Raw genomic sequence first — 10,134 nt, forward strand, 5'->3', positions numbered from 1 at the left:
CAAAGTAGGATAAAAATAAGAGAATATACAATGAATTCCAAAAATATCTATGAAGATTAGTATTAATTAGATGAGCGGGGCTATTAGCTTTTTGCTTTTGAACAGTTTTGGCATCTCACTTTATCCTTTGAAGTTCAGATGAGTGGCATCTATAGGAACTCAGAATTCAGATAGTGTTATTGATTCTCCTAGTTCAGTGTATTGATTCTTGAACACAGTTACTTTATGAGTCTTGGCTGTGACCCTAAGCATTTTGTTTTCCAGTATTACCACCGGATACATAAATGCCACAGACACATAACTGGGTGAACCTTTTCAGATTATGACTCAGCTTTGCTAGAGTCCCCAATTAGAGGTGTCCAGAGCTCTTAAGCACACTCTTTTTGCTTTGGACAACGACTTCAACCGCTCAGTCTCAAGTTTTCACTTGACACATTCATGCCACAAGCACATGGATAGGGACAGCTTGGTTTAGCCGCTTAGACCAAGATTTTATTCCTTTTGGCCCTCCTTTCCATTAATGCTCAAAGCCTTGGATCCTTTTTATTTTATCCTTGCCTTTTGGTTTAAAAGGCTATTGGCTTTTTCTGCTTGCTTTTTCTTTTTCTTTCTTTTTCTATTTTTTTCGCCATTTTTATTTATTTATTCATTTATTTTTGCAAGCTTTGTATTCACTGCTTTTTCTTGCTTCAAGAATCAATTATATGATTTTTTAGATTATCAACTAACATTTCTCCTTTTTCATCATTATTTCAAGAGCCAACAATTTTAACATTCATGATCAACAAATTCAAAAATATGCACTGTTCAAGCATTCATTCAGAAAAACAAAGAGTATTGCCACCACATTAAAATAATTAAACTATTTTAAAATTTGAAATTCACGTTTTTCTTTTTCTTTTTCAGAAAACATTTTTCATTTAAGAAAGGTGATGAATTCATAGGACATTCATAGCCTTAAGGCATAGACACTAAGATACTAATGATCATGTAATAAAGACACAAACATAGATAGAACATAAAGCATTAGGAATGAAAAACAGAAAAATAAGAACAAGGAAATTAAAGAACGGGTCCACCTTAGTGATGGCGGTTTGTTCTTCCTCTTGAAGGTCCAATGGAATGCTTGAGCTCCTCAATATCTCTTCCTTGCCTTTGTTGCTCCGCCCTCATGACTCTTTGGTCTTCTCTAATTTCATGGAGGAGGATGGAATGCTCTTGGTGCTCCACCCTTAGTTGTCCCATGTTGGAACTTAATTCTCCGAGGGAGGTCTTGATTCTCTCCCAATAGTTTTGTGGAGGAAAATGCATCCCTTGAGGCATCTCAGGAATCTCATGATGAGGAATTTCCTTATGCTCTTGGTGAGGTTCATGAGTGGGCTCTCTTGTTTACTCCATCCTTTTCTTAGTGATGGGCTTGTTGATAAACCACTATTTTATGGTTTATATTGTGTTTAATTATGTGGTTTTATCATGATCTTTACCCAATTATTCATTAAATAAGCATGCATTTATAATTCCTTCCTAAAGTTATTGCATGATTGAAAACTTGCTTCCTAGAGACTTTTAATTATGTATTTTATTTCTCCTTTATTCCATTCGATGTCGTGATCTGTGTGTAAAGTGTTTCAGGCTTTATAGGGCATGAATGAGTTGGAGATTGGAGAGGAAGCTTGCAAAAATGGAAGGCACACAAGGAATTGAGGAGATGACCCAAGAAGTGACACGGCCGCATGGATGACGCGACCGCGCGAAAGAGAGAAAATCGCAGTCACGCGGCCGCATGGATGACGCGACCGCGCGGCATGGAATAGCACAAGCGACGTGGAGGCGTGGACGACGCGTCCGCGTGGCAAAGCGAAATGCCGAATGACGCGTCCGCTTGAATGACGCGTCCGCGTGACATGCGCGATCTGCATAATCTGCAGAATCGCTGGGGGCGATTTCGGGCCTTATTTTGACCCAGTTTTCGGCCCAGAAAAGCAGACTAGAGCCAGAGAACATGCAGAAACCAACAACAACATTCATTCCGCATAGTTTTAAGTTTTTAGATCTAGTTTTCCTCTCCTCTAGGTTTTCTCTCTACACATTCATAGTTTTTAGGATTTGTTATGTTCATTGTTTTTGCATTGGGATATTGAGAAGAGTTATTGCCTCATCAAGACTTCGACATTCTAGTTCGTTCTCTTTACTTGTCTCTTACTCTTCCATGTTCCTTAATTTACTTAATTTTACTATTGGATTATTTTAGCATTTATTAATAGAAGAATTACTTTTATTTTTAATTAATCTTTTGATCATTATTTATCATGTCTTTCGTTAATTCCCTTCCTTATGTTATGAATCTTACATTTACAATGAGCGAGTAGTTCCCTAACTTGATGGGGAGTTGATTGAAAGGAACCCTTGAGTTGGAATGCTCAAGAGAAAGATTGTAATTGGGTTTATTGTTGGATTGCTCCCTAGTCACTAACACCAATCCTCCCAAGAGCGGATTGGAACTTGTGAATAGAAACAGCATTCCAGCTTGTTTGACTTTCGCTTACTTAGTAAGGGACAACTAAACATAATAACCCTCAATTGTCAATTAATCTTGAGAGTACTCCAACAAGAATAGGGCTTCCAGCTAATCAACTCCCAGTCAAGGCTTTTATTTAAATTTATATAAATTCTCTAATTTAATTTTCTGCCATTCAACTCAACCCTTTTTGAAAACATCTGATTAATAGAATAGCACACTTTTCTGCAACTCGTTGGGAGACGACCTGAGATTCATACTCCCAGTATTTTAATTTTAATTTCTGTGACACCCTTCTAAATTGATAAGTGGATTTCTGGTTGGTTGAGAACTATACTTGCAACGCATATTTTATTATCATTCTTAACTCGCCAATTTCTGCCAACATCAATTTTTGGTGCCGTTGCTGGGGAGTTGCAATAGAGTGCTAAAGTTATTAATTGGAATTTATTTATTTGCATTTTGTTTTATTTTGCTACTATGAGTTGCTTTTTTCTTTCGTTAGATGACACGTTCACTTCCTGATCCAAGCTTGCTAGTAATCGATCTTGAGATTGAAAGAACTATTTCACGAATAAGGCAAGCTCGGCGTCGGTTAGTCCTCTCTGAGGGCAGATCTGAAATGCCACTTGAGAAAGAAACCAGCCCCCGTTCTACTGATTCGGTTGATTTACGTACAGGTAACATGGCAGCTGCCAGAAGAGTTACTATCCAGGAGGAAGGAGCCCCTGATTTTACAATGCAACCATTTCAAGCGCATCACCCAGCGGTGGCTACAGACTTTGAAATAAAGACCGCACTGCTCAATTTGATGCCCAAGTTTCATGGCTTACCTGCTCAAGAGCCTATCAAGCACTTGAGAGATTTTCAAGCAGCCTGTTCTACTGTCAGGCGTGATGGTGCAGATGAAACTTCAATTTTGCTAAAAGCTTTCCCGTTTTCTCTTGAGGGAAAGGCAAGAGAGTGGTACTACACTCAACCAGCAGCAATTGTATCCAACTGGGATACACTGAGAAAAGAATTCTTGGAAAAGTTCTTTCCAGCTAAAGTTACTGATAAACTAAGGAAAGATATTTCCATGATTGTTCAGGATGATTCTGAAACTCTCTATGAGTACTGGGAGCACTTCAATAATCTTCTGGAAGCATGCCCCCACCATATGATTGACAAGATAGTGTTACTCGGTTATGTCACACAGGGCATGAGGCCCCAAGATAAGACCACATTGGAAAGTACTAGAAATGGGTCTATGAAAAAGTACAAGACCACTGATGAGGCATGGCAATTGATCAGTGACTTAGCTGAATCTACTAGGAATCACAGGCAGAAACAAGGCCGTACAAAAGCCGTTGCAGAAGTATCCTCTAGCAGAGAGACTACTGCTTTAACTCAGAGTATCTGTGAAATGACCAACTTGCTGAAGCAGATGCAATTGAATCAACAAGAAGTTCAGCAAGCTCAACCTTTTCCACCACAGCAAAACCAACAGTTAGTCCCACAGAGAGTTTGCGGAATCTGCGCTGATTATAGCCATTATACTGATGAATGTCTGCAGCTCCAGCAGGAAGACAACACCGTGGCAGCCACACAAAACTTCTATGACCGCCCCAACCAAGGGTACAATCAAGGTGGCAATTACAACCACGGATGGCAAGACAATTCTAACCAGAATTGGAGGGACAACAACAACATAGGAGCCATAGATAATCAGGAAAATCAGAGGTGGAATAACAACAACAACAACAGGCAGCAGAATCAGAATCAGCCTTACAAAGCACCTCACCTAAGGCAATCCCAAGGACCACAAAATACCCTATAGCAGACCTCTCAATTTACCTATCCTTCTTCATCTGCTAATGATGACTTACTACAATCTATTGATCGGAGACAGCAGACCATGGAAAATAACATTAATGCCACTCTAAATGGTCTGATCGCTACTTTGCAAGCTCTTGTCTCCCAGATTGGATCAATGAACAACTCCAATAACCAACCTTTGAGCTCCAGTGGAATCCCCTCTCAACCATTACCCAATCCAAAGGGTGGCATCAATACCATCACCTTGAGGTCCGAAACTACACTGCGGGAGAGGAATCAAGAGGAACCAAACCCACCAGAACACGCCTCAGCTGAAGAGGTAGTGGAAATAGAAGATGCTGAAGAGGAAGTGGACATACAGAACATGGCTGAAGAAGAAGAAGTGCAACCACGAGAGGAAGCACTAAAAGGCGCAGACACTGCAGAAGACACCACTCCTATTCCATTTCCACAACTTGCAAGGAAGCCCAGGAAACAGCTGGAACCTGATCCAAAAATGGTAGAGAGATTCAAAAAGGTTAAGGTAACTGTTCCTCTATTTAATGTTATTCAACAGGTACCTAAGTATGCAAAGTTTCTAAAAGATTTATGTATACATAAAGACAAAATTAATGAATTAGAAACTATTCCTTTAGGAAGTTCCATATCTGCTTTAATGAGAGGTTTACCTGAAAAGTGTAGTGACCCAAGTCCTTGTATAGTTAATTGTACTATTGGTGGTGTGATAATTTCTGATTGCATGTGTGATTTAGGAGCATCTGTAAGTATAATGCCTTTGTCTATATATGATATTTTGAGGCTCCCTCCCTTAAAAAGGTCGGCAGCTCGTTTTGTGTTAGCAGATAAAAGCATTATCACAGTGGCTGGAGTTGCTGAAGATGTATTAGTGGGCATTAAGGGGCTCACATTTCCCATTGATTTTTATATCCTGGAGATGCCCCAGAATGCCTCAGATAAGCCATCATCAATCCTACTCAGAAGACCATTCCTGAAGACCTCAAAGTTTAAATTAGATGCTTTTTCAGGAACATACTCTTTTGAAATCGATGGCCGAGTAGTGATTTTCAATCTGAACGGAGTTATGAAGCACCCACCGGAGGATTACTCTATCCTCAAGTGTGACATTATAGATGAAACCATGGCTGAATTTCACCAGGAGGAATTTGAAGAGAAGCACACAGGATAAGGTCCAAGTGTGGGGACATTCTCAGAGGACAATGAAAGTGCCTTACCACTATTACCAGCTCCAGACAACCCAGAGCCTGAACAAGATCATAAGTTGGAATTAAAACCCCTTCCTCCACACCTCAAATATGCTTACCTTGAAGACGGGCAGAAGTTTCTGGTTATCATTGCAAGGGAACTCACTTCTCAACAGGAAGAGCAGCTACTTGGTGTGCTGAGGAGGCACAAGAAGGCAATTGGTTGGAGTTTGGCAGACATAGTAGGCATAAACCCTCAAGTCTGTGAACATAGAATATTTTTAGAAGAGGGAGCAAGACCTGTCCGTCAACCCCAAAGAAGACTGAACCCCACTATCCTAGAGGTTGTCAAAAAGGAAGTGACCAGACTACTAGAGGCAGATATCATCTATCTCATCTCAGACAGTGAATGGATAAGCCCAGTACAAGTAGTGCCAAAGAAGTCTGGAGTCACTTTAGTGAAGAATGAGCATGGAGAGCTCCTGACAACCAGAGTTCAGAACGCTTGGAGGGTCTGCATTGACTACAGACGCCTCAACCAAGCCACCCGTAAGGATCACTATCCTCTTCCATTCATTGATCAAATGCTGGATCGCCTGTCAGGTAAATCGCATTATTGTTTTTTAGATAGTTACACAGGTTATTTCCAGATTCATATAGCTCCTGAGGATCAGGAAAAGACCACTTTTACATGTCCTTTTGGGACTTATGCTTACAAGAGAATGCCCTTTGGCTTGTGCAATGCACCAGCTCCTTTCCAGAGGTGCATGATGAGTCTTTTCTCTGATCTTATTGAGGACTGTATGGAGGTTTTTATGGATGATTTTAGTGTTTATGGCGATTCCTTTAGCCTTTGCTTAGCTGGATTATCTAGAGTATTAGATAGGTGTGTCAGTACAAACCTGGTATTAAATTTTGAAAAATGTCACTTTGTGGTTAAACAAGGGATTGTACTAGGACATGTTGTGTCTAATACTGGAATTTCGGTAGATCCAGCAAAGATGGATGTTATTTCTAGTTTACCTTACCCCTCTTCTGTGAGGGAGGTCCGTTCTTTCCTTGGCCATGCAGGTTTCTACAAGAGATTTATTAAGGACTTCAGTAAGGTAGCACTTCCCTTATCCAGGCTACTGGAGAAAGATATTGAGTTCGAGTTCAGTGAAAATTGCAAACAAGCGTTTGATAAGCTGAAGACCGTACTGACTCAAGCTCCAATTGTGAGAAGACCAGACTGGAGCCAACCATTTGAAATAATGTGTGATGCTTCTAACCATGCCGTAGGAGCAGCACTAGCTCAGCGTGAAGGTAAGGATCCTTTTGTTATTGCTTACGCGTCTAAAACTTTAGATGTCGCTTAGTCGAATTACACTACTACTGAGAAAGAGCTTCTTGCTATTATTTTTGCTCTGGATAAATTCCGAGCCTATTTACTTGGTACTAAAGTAGTAGTGTATTCAGACCACGCAGCTCTAAAGTATTTATTATCTAAAAAGGAGTCCAAACCAAGACTTATACGTTGGATACTGCTATTACAAGAATTTGATTTAGAAATTAAGGATAGGAGTGGTAACCAGAATCTAGTGGCAGACCACTTGAGTCGCCTTAAACATATTACAGATGACTCCACTCCTATAGCTGATAATTTTCCATTTGATAACCTGCAAGCAGTATCTAAGATAGTCCCTTAGTATGCACCTCTAGCTAATTATCTAGTTAGCCGCACTTTTCCTCCGAACTTTTCTAAGCATCAAAGAGACAAGCTGAAAAGCGAGTCCAAATATTATATATGGGATGACCCATATTTATGGAGATGTGGCGCTGACCAGGTAATTAGACGGTGTGTGCCTCAATCAGAATTCCAGTCCATCTTAGAGGCCTGTCACTCATCTGAGAGTGGAGGACATTTTGGCCCTCAAAGAACTGCTAGAAAAATCTTAGACTGTGGATTCTGGTGGCCTACTCTTTTTAAGAACGCTGCTGAATTTTGTAGATCTTGTTTTCCATGCCAGAAATTTGGTAATATATCCAGAAAGGATAAGATGCCTCAACAAATTATGCTTTTTTGTGAAATTTTTGATGTTTGGGGCATTGACTTCATGGGTCCATTTTTCGAATTCCAATGGTTATTTCTATATATTGTTAGATGTGGATTACGTTTCCAAATGGGTGGAAGCAATTCCTACCCGCAATGATGATGCTAACACTGTTGTTTCCTTTGTGAGAAACCATATTATTTGTCGCTTTGGATCACCACGAGCAATCATGAGTGATCAAGGCACCCATTTTTGTAACAGGAGACTAACAGGACTAATGAAGAAGCATGGGATAATTCATAAAATTGCAACAGCCTACCATCCTCAGACTAATGGGCAAGCTGAGGTGTCAAATAGAGAGATAAAGCGTATCTTGCAGAAGATAGTCAAACCTTATAGAAGAGACTGGAGCACCAGTCTACAAGATGCACTCTGGGCATACAGAACAGCATACAAAACACCCATTGGGATGAGTCCTTTCCGCTTGGTTTATGGAAAAGCTTGTCATCTCCCTGTTGAAGTGGAGCATAAAGCCTTTTGGGCAGTAAAGGAATGCAACATGGGAATTGAAAAAGCCGGAGCTGAAAGGAAGTTGCAACTGCAGGAATTGGAGAGCCTTCGCCTAGAAGCTTTTGAGAACTCAAGACTATACAATGAGAAGATGAAGGTTGTACATGATCAGCACATCAAGAGGAAAGAGTTCCAAGCTGGGGACTTAGTCCTCCTTTACAAATCTCGACTGAGGCTCATGCCAGGCAAGTTGAGATCAAGATGGGAAGGTCCATACAGAGTAGAGAAGGCCGAACCGTACGGAGTTTATCACCTAAGCCATCCTTCAAGCTCTGAACTTATCAAAGTTAATGGACATCGTTTAAAGCTGTACCATGGCGAGAAGCTGAAGAAAAACAAGGAGCTTGAGATCTTCCTCTTGGAAGATCCCCACATAGCCGAAGACTGAGCTAGTGGAGCGTCCAACTTACGGACGTTAAAGCAAAGTGCTAGGTGGGAGACAACCCACCATGGTATGATCGTTCTTTTCCTTATTTTTAATTTTCTTATTCAATAACTCTTCTCTTCATTAGTACATTTCGTGCATCTGCATTTCCATACTTTTATTTTTAATTAAATAAAATAAAAAATAAAGAAAATCACGCGATGAGACCGCTTCATTGACACGTCCGCGTCGCAAGGAGATGGAAGACAACAATAATTTGAACATAGAGTTATGCAGGAGCAAGGTTGGAGGTGTGCCAATGGCACAAATTGTCCCACGCGACCGCGTCATATGGGAATAATGGCCTCCTACGCGACCGCGTGACCCACGCGGCTGCGTGACCGAGATTTCGACGTCAAAGTGGTGCACGACCGAAAGTTGTGCGAGAGTGGTGCTGGATTGGTGTTGAACGCATAATCCTTCTCACGCGATCGCGTGCCTCACGCGTCCGTGTCATATCCTTCTAAAAGCCCACTCACGCGATCGCATGCCCCACGCGATCGTGTCACCCAAAATTTGGCACTAATATGATTTTGAACAGAGAGTTGTGCGAGTGCGAGGCTACCCTCGCGCCATTAGCCTAAAACGGGTCACGCGACCGCGTGACCGACGCGATCGCGTCAATCAGTTTCAACACAAGTCGCGCGACCGCGTGCCTCACGCGACCGCGTCGCTTGCACCACACAGTTTTCCTAATTTGCCAATTATCTTATCTTTCTCTTCCCCAAATCCTATTTTTCTTTTTTCCCTCCTTAATTCTCCCTTCTTCCTTCTTCCTTCTCTCTCACTTTTTACACTTTCTACTCTCTCTCTCACCTCCATTAACAAGGTTTTCTTTTCTTCCCCTCTCCTTACTTTTCTATTTTTCTTCTCATTTTTATATATTATCTTCTTTTGTTTTCTTTTTACTTTCATTATTCATATTTACTTTTTCTTTCTTTTTTCTTTTTTTTTTACTTGGTGTTAGAAATTTATTTGAGTTATTATTTCTCATTATATGCTTGTGGATTGTTCTAAATTTGTTTGACAATTATATATTACTTTTTAAGGGATCACTTGCATGTTCAAATTCTTATTTTCAAGAGCTCCTTCTACATGCATGCTATGCATTTGTGAAAAAGCCCATATGGCATTATGAACTTCTCTACATTTTTCTACTCTAATATTCAATGCTTGCTTTTCACAAATTCCCTTTACTATTGTATTAATTAAAATTAATTGTCAATACAAACGTGATGGTTTGTTACGAGTGATGCTTGATCTATGCTACTCATGCCCTTTGCCGGCATGCCAATAAACACCTTGCATTCACTTGTCATCATATGCACTAGCTATTTTCCATTAATGAGTTTTCACATGTACTCATGAGCGTGTGTTAACATCATTTACCTTTTAATGTGTATTTATAACCATCCTTTTCCGTTCTCTTCCTTGCTCTATCTCTTTGAATTTAATTTACTTTCTCTTCCCTTTTTCAGGATGGCCACCAAGAAAGGAAAAGAGAAAGCCATTCCCAAATCAACAGCAAGGAGAGGTACAAAAAGAGCATTAGTGGCAGAACCCTCTTCA

The 10,134-nt window shown here is 40.4% G+C and overlaps 1 non-coding gene across 1 annotated transcript; it reads right to left on the reverse strand.

Moving 5' to 3' along the window:
* Nucleotides 1-3,575: 3,575 nt before the first annotated feature.
* Nucleotides 3,576-3,683, reverse strand: LOC148573859 (small nucleolar RNA R71). The gene has a single exon (XR_015905479.1). It is a non-coding gene; the product is annotated as a small nucleolar RNA R71 (small nucleolar RNA).
* Between the last annotated feature and the right edge of the window lie 6,451 nt (nucleotides 3,684-10,134).

This window comes from Arachis ipaensis, chromosome B2 (assembly GCF_059453495.1).
Source record: "Arachis ipaensis isolate K30076 ecotype BB chromosome B2, ASM5945349v1, whole genome shotgun sequence".
Classification (NCBI taxonomy): Eukaryota; Viridiplantae; Streptophyta; class Magnoliopsida; order Fabales; family Fabaceae; genus Arachis; species Arachis ipaensis.